The sequence below is a fragment of the Lutjanus erythropterus genome, chromosome 2, assembly GCF_056507025.1.
Source record: "Lutjanus erythropterus isolate fLutEry1 chromosome 2, fLutEry1.hap2, whole genome shotgun sequence".
Lineage (NCBI taxonomy): Eukaryota > Metazoa > Chordata > Actinopteri > Lutjaniformes > Lutjanidae > Lutjanus > Lutjanus erythropterus.
In genome coordinates, this window is record NC_139318.1 from 46087281 (window position 1) to 46108312 (window position 21032).

The 21032-nt window shown below is 41.0% G+C and overlaps 1 protein-coding gene across 3 annotated transcripts in view; it reads right to left on the bottom strand.

The window, feature by feature from the left end:
• LOC146332315 (dedicator of cytokinesis protein 3-like) overlaps positions 1–21032 on the bottom strand; it is a 287446-nt gene that overhangs the window by 85880 nt on the left and 180534 nt on the right. For 2 of the 3 annotated variants that reach the window (XM_084741201.1, XM_084741194.1), the window contains exon 1: positions 4925–5271. The exons of the other annotated variant lie outside the window; for it this stretch is intronic. The gene's annotated coding sequence lies outside the window, so the exon portion shown is untranslated. Of the gene's footprint in view, positions 1–4924; positions 5272–21032 lie in introns of those variants that run through there. 3 annotated transcript variants of the gene reach the window in all.

The following is a 21032-nucleotide window of genomic DNA, read 5'->3' on the forward strand; positions in this document are numbered from 1 at the left end:
AGAAGAAGAAGCTGAGTGAGCCGTCTTTCTCTGGCACCATCAGGCCACTGGCACTCCAACAATAACAGCTTACACTGTAACACAGTTAAGGTGAATGCGTTCATTGTTTTACCAGATTATTCCTGTTTATCCTCACAGAGAGCTGGTGTCTGCGCCAGCATGTATTGGCCAGGAGGCAGAGAAACGCTGTGAACAGATCACAGTCTATAACAGAGCTCATATCAACAAACACATTTACAGCACAGACCACATGTCCTGCGAGTGTTATCTGTCGCTGAGAACACAATAAGAATGGAGCTTGTTCATTGGTGCATCATTTACGTCTGCATATTGCTATGTGAAATGGTTGCAGTTTGGTACGGTTTAGGCACAAATACTACTTGGTTAGATTTAGGAAAAGATCGGATCACTGTTTGAGTTAGAATAAGTAACAGTAAGCAAAAACAACTGTAGCATAAACTGCGACAAAGTCCATGTCAGAAGGACAGCGGGGTGAACTTTCACACGGTAGACCAAGGTTTGTTTCCTGTGTGAAGCAAAGTGGCTTTTACACAAACCATGATTTCTCTTTTCTCTTTCATGTCATGCTTAAATATCCAGTCAGAGGTAACAGAAATACTAAGCTGCTGTTTGTAGAACCATTCATCTTGTGATCTCTTGCACAGTAAAGTTAGCATGTTCTCCAACTGGAGCATCGCACCAACCAAAGTTCATGAGAAAACACAAAGAGGGCGGGAATCAAATCATTCTTGCTAATTTCTTTGCCACCACAGAGACAAAAGGACAGTTGGGACACAGAGGACACTAACCTTCTGTCCCAACTGAGAGCTGGTCAGATGCATTTTTCACTCACAGGTCTCACACAGAATATTGGATTTCATTTTTATCAGTGCAGTTGTCTGCACCAGCTCTGTGTGTCTCCCATCCCAGCTTTGTAAATGTGTTCTTAAGTATTTATTTAGACTTCAAGTTTATTTTTTCATTCAATTAATGCATAAAAATGAGGCTGGTTCCCAGTAAAAAGGCACTGAATATGTCTTTTATCCACATACTGTAACCCAGACTCTCCCTTCACTTCACCCAGCAGCTGGGAAACAGACACAGGGACTTCTTAAACAGTTTCTGCAGTGTTTTTGTGAATGAACTGTACATTTACTGCCACAAGATAACATCACTGCTAAACTTCAGTCCCTTTGCTCTGATCACCAACACCAGTCTGTCCTGAGCGCAGCCACCAACACACTCACTGCACGTGCACACACACATACACAGTGCAGTGCTTGCGCCCACAATCATTTGTGTCCTGTTGATGGAAAACAGATCAGGAATATTCATACATATTAAAGGAAAACTGCATTTTGCCCAGATATTTTAGCTGCTTATTTGCTGCTGGATGCTTTGAAATGTGCAGACAATACAGAGCCTACAAAGACAGACACTTGTTGTCATGCGAGCAGGATGATGATGTGACGTTTGTGGTCTAGATATTTCTGTTGTCATGCTGCCACACACCCAGTTCAGATGATGTGTACGTGAACGTGGCTCCAAGCCAAGGATCTACAGTGAAGATTCAGCAGATGACATCTTTCAAGTTAACTTGGCCTGTTGGGGCTTTAGGAGGCTTACAAACTGGTCACAAATTCACTTTCTGTTTGTTTTCCTGTGTTTTGTAGACTTAAAAACTAAACCCGACCTTCAATCAGCACGAGGGTGAGTAGATAATGACAGAATTTTCACTTTTAGTGGAACTGTCCCTTTAAAGAATCCATCACCTTGATTTAAACAGGGACACCAGACCATATAGTTTTGGTATGACGCAGCAGTATGTCCCTGGCTTTACATTACTGCCTAAGGCTGAAACAACTAATTATTTGACTGAGAGAATTAATTGGCAGCAGTTTTTTAATAATTGATTGACTGCTTCAGTCATTTATCAAGTAAAAAAACAAATCATCACTGGTTCCAGCTTCTCAAATTGAGTTGCAGTTTTTCTCCTTTTTATATCACTGTACACTGAATATCTTTGGGTTTTGGCTGCTTGTTTCTTGCAGCTCTGTAATCGTCTTAATCACATTTTTCATGCACATATAAACAAGTTCTCAGTCTAATAAACCCTAAAATATCCACCAGAACAGATGCAGCATACTTCAGATTAGATTTCAGGAGGTCAGTAGTTTGGTGATTTAAGTGAGACAGGACAGCGCCTGCATGCACTGGTCAACACACACACACACGCACGCACGCACGCACGCACGCACGCACGCACGCACGCACACACACACACACACACACACACACACACACACACACACACACACACACACACACACACACACACACACACACACACACACACACACACACACACACACACTGAACTGGTAACACCCTCCCCCTATAGCTGGTTCTATTATTAGCGCTCTAATTTACCCTGCAGGCAGTGGGGTTAAATGTCCATTCAGTTCTTGGCAGGACAGCAAGATAAGCAGAAATCCTTCTGCACAGAGGGGCAGGTACACACACACACACACACACACACACACACACACACACACACACACACACACACACACACACACACACACACTTCTCCGAGGACACTGTCCTCTGAGAATTCAAGTGTGTTCTGTCTATACTAGAAACTACACTCACACACACTCATACATATACAGCATGTTACATATGGTTATACTGTAAATATGGAAAATAGTTGGTACATTGGTATTCATGTATATGTACACACACACACACACACAGACACACACACACACACACACACACACACACACACACACAGCTGCATACATGCATACAGGTGATCATAAATTCCTAAATAACACTGAATCTCGGTGTGTTTTTCTCCGTGTTTGGTATCTCTGATGTTCAGGAGGCTCCGATCCATCAGAACCATTATGTAACTGTGGCTGCAGTGGAGGCGGAGCTGTTTTTGGGAAAAAAAAAAATGACGAGCACAGATTTCGCTGAACACAGTTCTCTCCTGTTCTCCCAGTGCATGCTGGGACAGACTTAAATCCTGACCAGGAAGAAGTGGGTATTGAGATTAGATGGAAGAACAGATAATTTCACCTCAGCAGCATATTTCTGAGGGTGTGGATGAGGATCAGAGGTTAAAGATTCTGTAGAGCGACAATAAATGTGTGTTCTGAGTTACACACATCACAAAAAACATACGTGTTATTAACAAAATTATCAGTTTTCTCTGCTCTGAAACGCCGGGGACATGGGCTCTCAGTCTAGCAGTTTTATTGGATGTATCCAGACATGTTTGAGGCACCAGGGCCAGAGGACGGTGACAGGATGCTATTTGTTTTTATTCTGTGTCGGGTTGTTGTATTTCTTCTTTTCAGTAGTTTAAACTTCTGTGATGTCTAGTTTAATTAATTAGCTGCAGAAGAAAAAAATCAGTTCAAATAAGACACATTCTTACAATACAGTCTGAGCTACTGCTTCAAAGTATGAAGTGAAGACACGAGGAAGCAGGTGGACCCACACACTGACAGTAAAACGCTCAGTTTTCTTGTTGTTTTCTTGTCAAACACAAACATGGCACACAGAACCCTTTCATTTTTCAAAATAAAAGATTCACAGTTGTAAAAACAAACAGAAAAAGAAGCTATTTTACACCATGCCCTACTTATTCATGGTGGAAGCACAAAAATCAGGGAAAAATCACCAAATCAACTAAATCTGAGCAGGTCAACATAATCAAACTGGACAAAGTGATCTGTTTCTGACATGCTGCTGGTGGGGCGTGACGCCGTGCAGAGGACTGATCAGAACTGTGGCGCGGACGCAGCGTAGCCAAGCGTTACCTGAGAATCACCTCTGCCTCCGGTTGTGGCACAAGATTCACATTCTTTTAGTTTATATCACTTGAACTCACATAAGGGAAAAACCTGAATCCTGCGATCTGCCCTGACTGTGGTCTGACGAACCAAACCTTCAGTTCAAATCTGATCTCAGTTCATTTCAAAGGTTTTCCAGGATGAGTTATTGGCTTTTAGAGTAACATTAAAACCTGGGATTGAAACAGCTCCCCTTAAATCACACCGACTGTTTATTTCAACCATGGTGTCATTTTAAAACCTCGGTTTCCTGTTTTAACAGTTGTTTTTAAATGATAACACAGCTGAGAGTCAATGAGTCCAGAGGGAAGTCCTCTTCACAGCACCGGCCTCTGTTCCTCAGTAGTTCCTGTTGGGAACCCTGTTGCACCATCCCTGCAGTGCTGAGCGATTAGCATGTTTTTAGCACTCAAGGTTAAAAATACTACAACTTTTAGCTGAAGACTGCTATATTTCAAATGGATTTTTAGTAGTTGCTTAGCAACAACAAGAGTCACGCGCAGCAGCTCCCCTCAGCATCTGTTTAGCATTTGTTTTTAAGGAGATGCCCAGTGGACACAGACGCTAATGCTCTTTGATACACACTCATATTAAAATTCTGCAGGAGCATGTGATCATTAATGATGCAGGAACATCTTCCAGAGTGCAAGTTTTTACACTTCATCTTAAAGAGAGACACAAGTACACTTTAACTGTTTCCATTAAATATATATTAGGGATGCACAATATGGATTTTTTTCAGCCAGTACTGATAACCGGTGATTAATTGCTTCTCGTGGTCAATACCAATAAGATAATTGCTCGTTTCACATTTTAGTACTTTGGAAAGTCGTTCATATAACCTGTAGTTTATGCACACCCGGATGACTTAACATTTCACAGCTCTAAAGAAATCTATGCGACATCATTGTTACAAGAGAAACAAAGTAACAGTTCTGACTCTTCAGATGTTCATTTGTTTTTCTGGTTAAGTTAACATTAACTACTTTTAAAGAGCACGTCGGCGTTAAAATATCAGCAGTTCTGAGGCAAAAGTTCAGTGAAAGCGCTGGACTCACCAACACTCAGGTCCAGGTCTCAGTCCAATCCTCGGGACGTGAAGAAGTAATCCTTAAGAACAAAAGTTTTATTCGCCAGCGATCTAGAGTTTACCAGGCCAATCCTGGCAGGAACCGGCGGATCCGCGGCGTCCGGGGAGCCCGACTCAGAGGCCGCAGGTTATACAGATTCACTCCGCGCCGGCGGGGACGGAAAGAGCAGGGACCGCGGGTCTGGAACACCTCATCCGGCCCGACAACAGGTACCAGCCAGCAGTCCACAGAGTCCAGCGGGCGCCGAGAAGAAAAGATGCGAGGCATCGCTCCAAACGAGGACCAGGAAGCCGCAGAAAGACGCGCCATGCAGGCCTTCAGCCTCACCAGCTGACCGCTGCGTTCACCTCGGGGGCGGGGTCGCTGACGCCGGAGAGGCGGGGCTGGGGCGCGGCACAGGTGAGCTGGGATCACCGAGGAAAACGCGGGGAAAATTTTATGTCCAGCATCATCCAACTTCACCAGATCTTAGGTAGAAAGTCGAAGATCCATCAGTGTTTGTCGATTATAGAGAGCTGACATGTCCAGTAACAAGTGACAGAAACAGAACAAACACACACAGTGCTGGCCACACACACAGGCGCCATCTTGGATCTCTCCTCAAAATTATTAAATAATCTAAATATTTATCATCCATCTCTGTTCTCTTGTCTTACTAATTGATTAGTTATTATGTCTAACGAAGGTGAAAAACGAGGAAAAAACCAATGTCAAGTTACCAGAGACAAGTGATAAAGAAATAAACAAAATTTCAAAATGACATAAAACAGAAAAGACAGAGTAAAGTAATCTGCACTGGTGATTTAATTGGTTAAATGAGGATGCATGTGTTACAGCTAATCAATTAAAGGAGAACTCTGTAATATATTTACTGTAATAAACAGTAAAATAACCATGAAATGTCATCAAGGAAACATGTTAAGTTGGATTACTCTCTTCTCTGCCACCAGTACAGCTTGAAACTTCTATTCCAGGTCGGTGTAACGGTTTTTGTTTGCCAGTTTCAAGTTAATTAGAGTTCAAATTAATGCTGAATGTTCGCAGAATGAGTTCATGTCTGTTTATGATTTGTAAGAAATCATTAATAATCTTGTAGAAGGAGTAGATGTTTATATCGGTTAAATTGAGCAAAATGTTAATGGAGTCTGCTGGCAGGCAGTGAGACGGTCACTTTAAGTCCACAGTGTTGTTTACTGGACTGTTTTTTCTGACAGTCAAAACAGCTGATTAATTTGGACTTGTCACTTCTTATTGTCAATTAATGATGTTGTGGATGCTCTGCACTCCTGCAGTGTTCCTGCAGCCTGCCTGAGCTTCCTGAATCTGGGGTGGAGAGGTCAGAAGGGAAACAACTCGCTCCAACCATACCATAGACCATAGATGTATACTGCAGATTTGACACCAGAAGCGAAGTGGATGAAAGTGGAGGATTGACTGTGTCCCACAGCAGGTCGTGTCCTAAAGCTAAAGCCAGACCATAATATTCGCTTCATTCACGCTCAGGGCAAAGCTCATACAGGCCCATTTATAGTACAAATGGTTATAAACTTTAGTTTGGCAGAATACACTCTGTTCCTGAGGCTGCTCCTCAATCAAAGCAGCAGCAGCACAGGAGTCAGCAATAAAGCCCAGAGTGCTGTACAGAGCAGAGACCAGCAGACACACTGTTCTTATTTACAGCAGCAGGCTGAGCGAGGAGCTGCACCGCTTCACAAACACTTCCACACCAGAGAGCTGCCCGACACCGGCTGCCCGCTGCCAGCCGCTGGAGCCGCTGGGGGAAAACAGGAAAGTATGTGCTTGGCTCAAGTTCACCTCAACAGAAGAAAAGAGCCTGTGTCAGTCTCACAAAGGAACAGGTCTGGAGTAAAGTTGGACCTTCACAGAGACACCAGGGCGATAAAAACTAACTAGATAAATGAATAAACAGCAAAGAGCATTAAATGCACATTCACTAACTGGGAGGAACTGCTAACTCAGCCGATCTTGTAAAAGTCATTTTTCACTGAGGCGAACGCGGAGCCACATGTAACCATAATGTGCGAAGCAGCGACAGACTCTCTATTTAATTCACAGCCATTAATAAAATCCATAGCAGACATTCAAGGCAGGAATACCAATCAGGAGAGGAGCGAGAGGGGCTGCAAGAGCCTCATCTACTTTATTTATTTTAGTTTATATTGTTGTATTGTATTCAAATGCTGCATATTAATCAAACTGCCTCAAGCCAACTGACACACAGAGAACCTGGCGCGAGGTTGCATTTCAGCACAGGAATAACAGACTGTCTGTGCCATCGGCGGCGTCAGCTTCAGGCTTCTGGAGTTTTACCTGACGAGCGTCAAATCTTTCTGATGGAAGAAAAATAATCTATAATAATCATGAATAATAACGACAGAATTTAGGACTAAATAATGGTATTGCTGCTGCCTGTGTGTCAGTGTGTGGATGTAGAGATGTAGAGGGGGCGGGGCTGAGTGATGTCCTTCAGAAAAAATATGAATGTTAGTCTATGGTGAGAGACAAATTATTCTTTGATCCCATTTGAACTGTGCCATGAATTACACATGATGTTTCTCAGTGTTGTGTTCACTGAACAAGGTTGAACTAAACAAATCAATTTGCAATCGGTGAACGTGAACACGAGCGACGTTCACGTCTGCGTGCAGTAACGATACTCACGCCGTCAGCTGATACAAACAGAAGTGTGATCGCAGCAGGGAGAGAGAGACAGAAAAGTCTTGGTTGCTGTCCGTTGTAATGCTATCTTACCTGAAGCTAACGTTAGCTTTTGGAGGGAAAAAGTCATGATGTCACTTATGCAACTTTGTGGTGTGTGGTCTTTCTAATTATGTGTACTTCAACAGTTTTAGGACAAACAGCGACTATGTTGACTTGTAAAATCATCTTTAAAATTGACAAACATCATAATTCAAACAAAAAAAATATTTGCCTTTCACCATAGACTACTGTTCATATTTTTTGTATTTGGTGGTCCACAGGAAGAGGTGTGACTTTGCCTCTGTATACGAGCAGTCAGTTGACGTGCAGTCCTCTTTTTTGGCGTGGACGTACTGCCTGCACTGCTGCTTCTGCTCGGCTGTCGGCCTCACACAGCTACACCAGGGTCTAGAGGTGTGAGGTATAAACAAAAGTCCCACTAGTGGCCGTTTGGCCTCTTGATTTGAGAACCACTTATTGGAGCAAACCTTAACTACATATCTGTGATCTGCTGATTTAGCCACTTTAATGCCGGCGCTCGCCTCCTAATGTGCAGATGTTCAACCAAAACAAGCTTCCTCCACGACTATTTTGCAGAGACACCGTCACTGCATCCTGGTCTTTGCATCACCAAGATGAGTTTGACCGGTTTAAAGAGAAACAAACAAGTCAGGGTTTAATAATAAGGACTGCCTGCTTTCCTGGGGCAAGTAAAACACCATGTCAGGCAAGTAAATCTCACAAGTGGTAAAATGGAATTGTGGAAACAATGAAACTATTTTGATAACTGACAGTAGTTTTTCATGCAAAATGGCAGAAAATTCTGTTTTCAGTCTCTCAAATATGGAGATTTCCTGTTTTTCTCAGTTTATGACGATATTAAAGTGTAAAGTTTTGGATTTTAGAATGAAAAAAATGAGACATGTAAAGACCACCATGGACTGGGATGACTGGGACCATGGAGGCACTGGGATGTACATTTTTTCGATTTTCTGACATTTCATAGGCATTGCAGCCTATTTGTTGTTATTTAAGAATTGCTAAGAAACCAGTTACTATAGAGGCAAGCAGATTTCTGATCCACTTGCCTGACTGGCAAGTAACTTTAATGTTGAACCCTGCAAGCCAGAGCATTTTCCTCCTGTGGCAGAATGATCGTGTGTGCAGCCAGACCTGTTAGGTTTTTAAATAGTTTCATAAAACAGTTTTTCAGAAGACAATCACAGCGAGAATACTGACTAACAAAGACGACTTGCGACTTTTTTGTCTCCATAAGTGAGATAAAAGCATGAGGGCAGGTTTTGAGGCGACGGGGAGTGGAAGCATCGCAGCCACGAGCCATCTGTACTTATTTTCCTCAAACAGCCAGCCTGCCTGCTTTAAAACCTGGGCTGTAGATTTATTCGGGACATCTGGCCGTCCCAGTCGGTGGGTGGATGTGCTTTGACCTTTGACCCTCTTCTGAGTCAATCAACTCGACTTGGAACAGGTGCGCCAGCAGGCGCGACAGGAGGGAGCCAAGTCTCCTCCACCTCTCGCTGGCACACAAACTACGCCCATCCGCAGCGCAGATAGAGATATACGGCGCTGTGAAAGGAAGCAGCCCAATTTGTTTATCTTTGAGAGGAAATATAAAATCTCAGAGGTGCAGCCGAGCCCTAAAGTTTTTTTTGGGTTTTTTTTTTGCTCAGCTGCAGAGTGGAAATCTCTTTTGTGTCGACTATTTGTGGATTTAGTCTCCCTCCTACCTTTCTAACTGCCTCCTCTGCCTCTTTCCCCAGCTGGAGTGAGTAATCACACCTTCACATCCAGCGGGAACGGATACACAAACACACACACCAACATCGTTTAACACATCTTTACCACCTCAGCACTATAAAACCCAGCCGAGCAAGTCTCGGATAATGATGCTGTTTATGGAAGCCGTTCTGTTTCATTGGATCTCATATTGAGACCATCTTGATATTAGCCAAGTAAAACAAAACAATGATACTGTACTGCAGAGATACTCGACCCGCATCTCCCAGGGCCACTTCTGCACTACGACAGCAGGCGAGGGGCCAGCTAATAAACAAACATGAATATTATTTACAAGACAAAATGCAAAAGATTAAAAGGCCAATAACTCTTCTTTCTTTGGAATTCTTTGAAAATAATAGCATGATAAATAAAAATGTAACTTATCGACTAAATAAATTAGTAAGTTAATAAATTAAACATATTAACTAAATTGACTTGGTACAAGGATCAACAGACCAGAGTACGTCGTCCAGCCCGAATCAACAAGGCCACGCCCCCTTCTGGGGAAAACTCTCAGTTTCATATAGTGGGAGGGAGAAGAAAATGCAGAAAAGCTGCTGTGTAGCAGGTTATAAAACACATAAACATACAGATCAATCATGATCTCTGGTTCCCTATTTATCATGGAAATGAAAGGATCCCAAAAAGAGACATGTAAGAACGTCTGAGCCTCCAGAGAACGTTAACTGTTCCTACTGATGGAGAGCTAACGTTCGCTGGAGCGTGAGGCTGCTGGAGGTCAGTCATAAAGTTACGGTGCAGCAGCGTCAGACTGTCGGCTCACAGTGATGGCTGACTGATTAATTTACATATTTAATATAACATATTGTGGATGGTTCAGTACAGGCAGGGTTAAAAGAATAATTATTAGACATGTCTATAAAACAAAGGTTTGTTTAACACCACATGAATTCATACAATCTGGTCAAAATTGTCATTTAAAATCACATAAAACTGCATTGTTGTCTGTCCCTCAAAAGTGGGCGTGGCCTGACGTTCTGGCAAAGTACCCGAATGTACTGGTCTGATGGATACATTTTCATGCATTTCATAGCTTAAACTTCATTTTAGTTGTAAATGTTTAGGTTACATTTTCAAGAGTTATATACTATTTAAAGCACTAATAATTCTATATTTTTGGGGATGATGCCAACATTAGACAGTAAAAATATTCTGATATCATTATGACATCAGAGCACTGAAACAGCAAACCTTCACTGATACTTTTAATAATTATAAACAACTATAAATAAAGAACATAACTATAAACTGAATAAAGAAAAAAGTTGCCCATAAAAATAAAAAACAAGAAGAATCTGCATAATTTTCCGTTAAAAAAACAAACAAACAAACAATATAAACACCTATATGATCAGTATTGTCTGGCTCTGATGACATTAAATGAAATCTCTTCCATCTTGCAGTCACTCAAATGTTGGATTAACACACCAGAAACCAGAAACTGCTTCTTCCAGGGCGAATAGCAAATTTAAGCTCTTTTAGTGCGTCTGTATATATTCAACTTCTCAAGTTAACAGCCAAGCAACATTATTGAACATTTGCAAATGTATAAACAAACAAAAAAATGAGTTGAGTGTCAGTGCTGCACAGATAAGGTGTTTCAGCATGCAGCAAAGTGCAACACGCAGCGCCAAGAGACAAAAAAAAATGTTTAGCCTTTCATGGAGGCTTGCGGTTGGACTGCAGCGCTCACTGACTAAATCAAACATTTACTTTCCTCTTTATTGCTGCATTGGCCTTTTGCTTTTCAGAGTCAGAGCAGCACAATATGAAGATCTTAATCACTGTGACAGGCCACAGACGAGAAAAGGACCACCACCACGTCGCTCCTCCATTAACAAACAGCCCCGCATTTTCTACCGGGTCATAAAACTGCATCAGTGGTTTTTCAAACCGTGGGTCAGGGACCAGAGGTGGGTCTCTCAGAGGGTGAGAGACTGTCACAGCTTTGCATTAATATATAATAGGATTTTATTTGATCTGACAGCTCTAATATCTGATGGGACATTTGCAACACCTCTTTTCCATTAACGACATCCTGCTCCATTTTCACACCTGACAAATGAGAAAAGCAAAAAGGCAGTTCTGAAGTTTCATTTGGTTTCACTGGGAGTCTGAAGTGCTTGACTCTTAAACTGATGAGGTTTAAATGTTGGATTAGTATATTTAACTCACTAAATATTTCAACGTGTTTCATTTAGAAAAAAAATACTGAATAATATATATACACAAGAACATTTATTATTTAAATGGAAGGTTCTGATATTTTGAAGTGAGGTTGTATGAGATTCGTATCTACAGTAGATGAGGATTATGGAAGCTGAGCAGTGTCCTTCTGTGGACAAGGTCAGCAGCAAAACACATTTTAGACACCTAAAAATTCAATATCTGTTTAAGTGAACGCTGCATTTAGAATTTTTTCACTGCATTTTTTGACAGGAAACCATTTTATGAAATAAAATATAGCTCTCTCCAAAGCCAAACTCCTTTGGCAAAAACAGTCATTTTTAGCTCACAGAACAGAGGAGTTGTTGGTCTACAGCTGCCTTAATCTGTTAGACTGTTGGTGTCATTGTGTGACTTCAGCGGATCAGAATTAATCCTTTAAAACACCAAAGTCACACAATAACACAAACAAACTAACTGATGAAGACAGCAGTAGATGAGCAACTCCAGTGCTCTGCCAGGTAAAATTACAGTTTTTTCCAAAGGAGTTTGGTTGGTCTGGAGACAGCAGTATTTAAACTTCTATAATAGACGTTTCCTGTCAGAAAAGACTGTATGAAGGCAAGGGAAAGCGGCAAAATCAATATTAGTTTAAGTGTATGCTATACTATGCAGTTATATAAGCCAAATATGTATCTTTCTCTAAACCAACCAGACTCCTTTGGAAAAAACAGTCATTTTATCTTGCAGAACATGGGAGTTGCTGGTCTACAGCTGCCTTGATCCGTTAGCTTGTTTGGTGTTTTAAGGGATTAGTTTTGATTTAACAAAGTCACACAATAACACAAACTACCAGCTGAGACAGCGGCAAATGAGCGACTCCCACAAGGTAAAACTGCTGTCTTTTTTTCCAAAAGAGTCTGTTTGGCTTGAAGAAAGCCACATTTGGTTTATATAACAGTGAATTCCTGTCAGAAAAGGCTGTAGGACAGCGAGGGAAAGTGGTGGAAATCTCATGCAAACACATTTTTAAAAAAATCCAAACTGTCCCTTTAATCTTTTTCTATGAGCATGAAGGAAAGACTGGAAAACAAGTTGAACATCACACACATCTGTCTTGTTTTTAACTTTTGGTTTTGTCTTCACCAACTCCTGAAAAATATAACTGCGTCTTGCACTTGTTAAGATACTCCACTTTGTTCTCCATCTAGTCTCCAGCTGTGTCTGTCTGTCGGCTGCTGAGCAGGTAGAGTACAGTGGGTTCATCAGAGCCTGTCTGCTAAAAACAGCTGCCTGCATTTGGCTGGAAGTGATGCTGATGAGAGTGGTGAGAATGAGCAAACCAGAAAAGTCACGGGCAGTAAAAATCAAAACAATGAGCTCAATGCTGTGTAGAGAGAAGAGCCTCCTGAATTTGCACCCAAGTTCCTGTCAAAAACTTTATAATTGCAGAATCCATAATTCTTCCCTGGGAAAGAAGCAGAAAAAAAGATGTGGAGAAAAGAAAAAGACCTGCAAAAGAAAGAGGCTCCAAATCAACAAGATGATGACGAATATGACGGTTGAACAGATACAGACACAAATAATGACGTCCCTGTGTCCCTCTAGCAGGTGCACTATTGAAACCTCTCAGCAGTTGCTGAATGTTAACACATTTTTTTTTTTAAGACAACAATGTGCTCATATTTTACAGTCCAGAAGTTCAGTTCACTGTACAGTGACTGTATGATTTCAGCCCTTTTGCTCACGAACACTTCAACACATCCTCACTGCTGCAGCTCTCAGGTTGCTGCCTCAGAATACTGGACAGTAACTCGCTCTGACAAGTTGGACTGTAAATCTAATCGGGTAATCTGTAATGTGTAACTGATTACTTTCAGGATGTTACCAGTTTGAGGCTCCATAATAGGATGTGAGTCAGCCTGGCAGCTCCCAAATCAGAGGGGACACTCACAACACCTCTGATCCATTAGCAAACGTCCTGCTTCATTTTCACACCTGTCAGACTGGCTGCTGCGCTGCAGAAAACAAAAGCGCTGAGGCAAATCACCAGGGAGCACAAACAAAGAGCCTCTGGATCCCATTTTGGTCTCGACTGCTCAGCTGTTATTGTAACACGCTGCCGATGCTTTCTTATCTGCACAAAGCCAAGAGTTTTATGTGAAATGAATCATTCAGTTTGAATCCTGAACCTGCAGCAGATAAAGGACGTCTTTCTGTACTGAATGAGACCTTGAAGTTCAGGTTACTAAGACAAGAAGGTCGAAACATGTTGTCATTTTTATTTAAAGGGACAGTGCACATTAATAAACGCTGCTGTAAATCAACCAAGTCAACCAAGAGACTATTTTTCATCTTTAGTCCCTGGACGGATGTTAAAACTCACCATGAAAAGCAGAACATCAGCTCAGTTAATTTGGTACTTTAGATGCAAGCATGCAAATACAGACTTTAATATGAAAATGGCACTAATACTGAATTCTCTTTACTGTGATTTTGGCAGTCAGTGCTCTGATTTATGACAGCAAAGTTGCAAATGTTAATTTTTAAAAACAGAGCTGGATAAATGATTAATGACTAATAGGTAACACTTATCATTTACAACAACCCTATTTGATTGTATTAACCTGTGGGTACAAAAGTGTGTAACATATGGCCACATGTCCAGGGGCGTTTCTAAATAATTAATGCATGATTTAAAATTTTAAAAATCATAAAAATGACAGCATTTTTCATGATGGAATGTGCAGGATGAATTTAGGAGTCTCAGTCTGAGGACAGATGTACAGCAGAGGCACGATTTCATTTTGAGGACTTAAAGAATAACATAAAGAAGCTTTACATTATATTTGTATGGCATCATTCTGTTGTGCAGTGATACAAACAGGAATAAGAAACTGTAAATTACTGTATTGTTATTCATTAAAGTAGATATGTGTAATGGTACAGTAATGCACACTTTGTTGCAGTGATCTTTGGATGTAGCAGCTTGCTGCTATTAGCTTGTTAGCTCAGTTAGCCGTGCAGCTAGTGAGGTAGTAGCTGACTTGAGTCTGACTGGACCTGAAGCTCGGAGCGTGGGGGGAGTGTTGAGACAGAATACACTGTAGTGAGGTGATTTATAACAGCTCCAACAGAGACTCAGGGATGATGAAGACGTGGCAGGTGGGGGCTGGAGAGGTGTCAAACAGAAGAGGAGCGAGAGGAAGGTCGGGCGTCAGCAGCGGGGAAAAACAGCCTGTAGAGTCAGAATATTTTAACACCTCGCTCTGTGAATTACAGGAACCATAAGAGCTGGTGATCGTTATCGGAACAATGGAAACAGAACCCTGCACGGGTCCAGTTTTGCAAACCTGCTCCCACCTGTACCCGCAAAGCTGAGAACTAGAATCAACCTGGAATTATTATCAAGTCAAATCCCCACCAGCCTGGAACTGTGAATCTAATCCCCGCGATCTGATTCTCACCATCTCTGACTGAACCAAACGTCCTCCTGGTATCCTCCACTGGCTAGTTTTACCTTTATGTCATCAGTCATAGCTGTCAGCTAGCCTTCATAACCGTCAGATCAGACAGCGATACCACATCGTTTGACAGGATGTGAGGCCAAAGGTTGCATTGTAGACTTTCACAATAAAATCCTTGCTGTTGATTAGGCTTGATATTACTTTATTAGCAAACATAATGTTAAAAATCCAGCACTATCATTTTCATTTTCTATTTCTCCAGGGGAAAAAAACCATTATTGTACTGTAAGTGTTGTATTATTGTTCTTATCTGCTGCCTGCAGTAATTCGTTTATTTTTACCTGTGCAAACACCTGTGAATTTATAGAAATATATTTTTTACTTGTTAGACAACAACACAACACAACAATACAGGCACACGATCTGGTAGAGGACTCAAAGTAGAAAGACAAATCAAGTTGGTTATGGCTCGTTTTATTTTGGTTCAAGTTTGAGTAAAGTGTGTTTCTATGATCAGTTGAAGACTTAAACTTGTCTTATTTTGGTAAAAGAAAGAAACTTGAAGTTCGAGGGCGTGTGGTTGTATTTTTCTAAAAAGGAAAAGGTGTAAGAATATTTCCTGCTTTGACATTTAGTGAGTTCATTTTGTTTATTAAACTAAAAAAGCTCAGAGTTTGTGAAACATAGCAAACTTGCAGCTGACACACATCTCTCAGCTGAAACTATGAGTGGAGGCTGAACTACACTGTTAGACTTTCACCTCTTGATGCACAAAGTGGCATTACAAGACAAGACGGTCCAGGGCTAGCTGGTTAGCATGCTAACATCAGTGGACATCTCTGCAAGACAATGCATAGATGTCTTTGACATCATGTCAAAACTTTTACATATTGTACTTTAGGTAGTATCTAAGTATAATCTCCTAAAAACATCATGCATTTAATTATATGTCTTTTAGGTATTATTTATTTGTGATGTACTTTTCCTAAGGTTAACATACGGTGAGACTGTGTAAAAAAAAAAGCTTAAAAAAATTCCTCTCTGCCTTCTTTCTGGGATTGTATGGGAACACTAGTAAGTCTAGACACTGAACCGTAGGTGGAAATAAATATTTAGTGCCTGAGGTTCTGTTAACTAAAGTACATCAACAAAACAAAATAAAAATTCCCTCCACTGAAAGTTTAAAAACCCCTGTGCTTCTGTGCGAAGCCACCAGCTACCTCAAGCTGTCAAAGAGTTTGGTAAAAATCAACCTTTTCTAGCTGGAGTTTGGCACCATGCAGCGCGCAATGTGTCGTGTTGTGTGTCTGTGTGTATTTGGGCGTTGTGTCCAACTCCATCCTAAATCCTCCCGTGACCTTGTGTGAACCCATCCTGGTAACACGCAAGATACACACAGACACACACACAGACACACACAGACACACGGTAATGCCAGAAGCAGGATGTGATAGCGGGGATGCCAGCCTGTGACGTCCCATGCTGTGTGAAGTTCAGGAGGTGGACAGAAGGACGGTTTCCTCTCTGACTGTAAGATACATTTTCACCACCTGGTACAAGTGACTCCAGTCACACGAGGCACAGATAACATATTTATTTTGACAGTAAAACAAGTAAGTACGAGGTGTTTTCAGGTCTGTTTGGACCCAAAGAACATGTGGAAATAAATGAGACAGAAGTCATATTTACCATCATGACCTCCCTGTGGCTCCAAACCAACAGAGAGGAGGACAAATGTTAGCAGAGTCCCTGCAGGTCTGTCCCAGAGCCCTGGCTGCACCCTCTGACCCCCAGACCCAGGCTCCCCTCTCAACTCTGTTTCACCCTCCAGCTACATTTATTATTTCTCTCTCGTGTGCAGAACTGAAGACGGCAGTTTGGCTTTTCTTAAAGGGACAGTTCATCCCAAATCAAAACCACAACTTTTATCTCCTGCTATTCCCTCGTTTGGTCTTTTTCCTTTTTGTTGTTTGCTATATTGTTGTATGTTGTTTCTTCCTTTCTCTTTTCTTTTTTGTCAAGCGTCTTTGAGTATTTTGAAAAGCGCTATATAAGTTTAATGAATAATAATAATAATGATAATAATAACAATACTACTACTACTACTATTACTACTACTACTACTACTACTACTAATAATAATAATAATAATAATAATTATTATTATTATTATTATTATTATTATTGTTATTATTATTTATCCATCTATACAGTTTAAGTGTGATTTGCCGGGGGTTTTGGGGATATTGTGTGTAGCGATGTTATGTGGTGCTCAAAGCATTTGAAAAACCCCACAGCAATGAAATCATGACCTGGTCAAAGTGTCTTAATTATGTTACCTGATAGCTATATGTATGATATGACGTTAAAGACTGAGGCTAAAGCTAGCTTACATCCCAGCAAACATTGGACGGATTGGTGAAAAATAGAAACAGACAACAGATTTACACTCAGTAAAGTGGGAAAAGAAAAAACAAGGAGATTGTTAGTGCGGCAGACCTTGATATGGTCTTAGACTTTGATTCTGCACCAGCCCACACCCTCCTCAAACTCACTACACAACAAATCCAAATTCAGCAGTATCTAAAAAGTTTGGCTGGAGGTAACATTTCTGCAGCTAGCATTAGTGTTAGTCAGCCAGACATGCCAACATTCGCAGCTAACGTTAGAGTAGATCAAGATTTAGAGACTTTAAAGCATTCCTCACCTGTGAGGTTGTGTTTCACGTTTATGAGGGACTACAAAAAAGACACCCATGTCCCACAGACACTGACTCAAGATGTAGAGAAATGCAAAGCTCGACAGGCCTGCGGTGTCTTCATTACTATTCCTAATCTGTGACTGGATAGTTGCTGTTTGGAGGCTGAGGTGTAACTTTAGCAACACTGGGTGAGCTGGCTGATTTTGTTGACATATTTAGTTCAAAATGTATTTTGTGGCGCTCTGAGCACTACAAGCCACATGACATTTAGTTATACTGGAGAGAAGGCAGACATCTCTGCAGCCAAAACTCTGCAACTCACACCAAAACCTCTATATCTATATGGCTAAACAATACAACAGGTCAGAGGACAAACATGTATTTTTGATTTTGAGGTGAAATGTCCCTTTAAGTGTATTCATATATAGTGTATTCTTGTAACTGACCTCTAACAGTAGATACATACAAAAATAATGTATTAAAAAACAAAAACAAACAAACAAACTTCAGATATGTTAAAAGTAGAAATCCAGATATGTTGTGTAAATATAGACTTAAATGGATATTCCATCAGGAGCTGAGGGGAAGCTCCGATTTTAGAAGGACATCTCCTTTCATTTTATTAATAGAGAGAAAAAATCAGATTGTATTGAATGACAGTAAACTGCATGAGTACACAGTGTGGAAGGACGACCTCCACGTCCAGCTTAACAGGAAGGACAAGCTTCGTTTACAGCACCAGATCGCCCCCTCAGAGAGGTCAAAGGTGATGATGTCCAGGAGGAAAATTATACCTCCTGAGATTGGAGGGCTTAAAAACAAACAAACAAAAAATACTTGGAACATAGCTGAACAGAACCAAAACAGATAATGAGGTCAGGAATGAGGGCGACTTCAAAGAGCTACAAGCCTGAAAAAAAAAAAAATTATCTATGAGGCAGTTGGTCCAAAAGAGAGTGTAAAAATACAGCTAAAATAGCCCATTTAAAAAAAAAAGAGCCCTTCACATTAAACAATAAAATGTATTATTTGTACTCTCTGGGTTCCAAACCTGTCAAATCAAAAGTGTTTTCTCATCTGAGGTTTGGGGTTTAGGGGTTAAAGTTTGGGTTAAAACAATAACATTAAGGTTAAGGGACCTTTGTTGTCATGGTTACTAAATAACCATGTGCTTCACATCAGGATTGTGGTTACGGTTAAAATAAACCGACACTGACTGTCAGAAGGAGGCTGGAAACAAACTGCATCTCTGTCATGATGAAGCCTGACCTCCTCCTCTCTGTGAACTCCACCACACTGTTTCCTCCTTTTGCTCTCAGAGGATGAGAGTGATAATTACTTGCGGCTGCTAGAGGGCGCTGTCAGCTGAACATGTGGTTTTTGGCCACTTGCTGAAATAACTGACGCTGTTATTCTTCTTGTGAAGACAGTCTCCATTTAACAAACTGATGTCTTTATATCTTCAGATTCAGTGACAAACTGTGAACCTGTAAACCATCTACAAAAACTGGGAGCAAGTTACACTTTGATGGGATTTTGTCATAAGCAGTAAAGTTCATTACTGACTAGTCCAACTCATTGTTGGTGTAAGTCTGCCTGCTAGTTTTTGGTTCCAGCTGGGAACCAACTTTTCAGGTTCCAAGCCCCATGACTGATGTGATCTGGGTAATAATCAGTACGAGACTTCTGGGGGGATCCCATCCCACTTGGTAGCAAAATAACCAAAATGCACCTCTGTTGTTAACCATCCACCTCCCCTCCATGTCCTACAGCTGAGAGAGTGCAGGGCCAGAGAGGCTGTCTGACTCATCGATCCTTTATCTGACTGATGTTTGTGACAGCTGGATTCTGTGGCCCCGACCGTGGCACTGAAATCACAGCAGTCCCTCTGTGATAAAACCATGAAGCTGTAGTAGCAGACAATTCTGTCAGTTTAGTCTCAGATCTATAATATTCTCTAAAACGTATAATATAAATACTCAATTCTATACTATAGTAGCCTATACAGTCTTTAGAGTAGAGTCCAGGAGGAAAATTATACCAAACCTCCTCTACCACACTGAGCTTAACGCCGTTACACATCACAGTTTTCTGCCCCAGGTAGACGTCACATGACCTGTGGCTGCCGAGGCACACTGATGTGTCCTAAGGCCAGTCCAGTTTGGGATTTTGTGTCAACCACATACTATTATTGCAATACACAACTATGCAAAAAGTTCTGAATGAATTTTCAATTAACTACTATTAATACTACTAATACTATTACACAATCTTTTTCCAATTCAGAGGTAAAATCTAAATGCTGAAAAAGTAAATTTTGTCAAAGTTAAGACCAGTTTTTCTGCCTAGCTGAGGATAGTGAGAATTATTAGTGCATGGAGGCTATTTTGCATATGAATACTGATGTGCGTTGAGATTTTGGCTTGGCCTTCAGTGTGCCTTGGGCACAAAAAGTTTGAAAAGCACTGTTATAGACCAACATGCATAACTAGTCAAAATTATTTTCACTGGGGCGTCCCTGTAGCTCAGTTGGTGGAGCGTGAGCCTCATGTGTTGAAGCTGCTGATCCTCTACAGCGCCTGCTGGGTCAAATACCACTTGTGGCCCCTTTGCTGCGTGTCACCCCCCCCCCCCCCCATCTTTTCTGTCCTATATCAGCTGTCACTGTCAAATGAAGGCAGATATTGCTCCCAAAATAATGTTAAATAAATACATTCTCGTTCAACTTAATGGTTAACCACTGAAATATCTGACTCCTCTAATATTCCTATAATATTTATACTCAACAACTATAAAAAGACAATTGTAGCAAGGAGAGAAGTAAGATAACTGGATAAAATGGAATTATAGAATTAGAAATGTCAGTTATGTTTGAGATGTCCTGTAATAACGTCCTTCAGGAGGCGTTCATAGGCAGGGCTTGCTCCCTTTGGCCCATCCCCCTTGTTAAAAATGAACAAATCACTGACAGGTATACTGAACCTGTTTTAATTCAAACACCATGAAAAGATGAGAATGAAGAGCTCAGAAACCTCAGGGAGGGAAACTCAGAGGGAGAATATAGTTTATACTGAAGTGACACGAAGGTGAAGCAAAAACAATCAAGAGTAAAAGCTGCACGACGAAGCTCTGGTCGATTAACAAACACCTTCTTCAATATAACTTAGAAATGTTTAATATTCTGTAACTACATTTACTC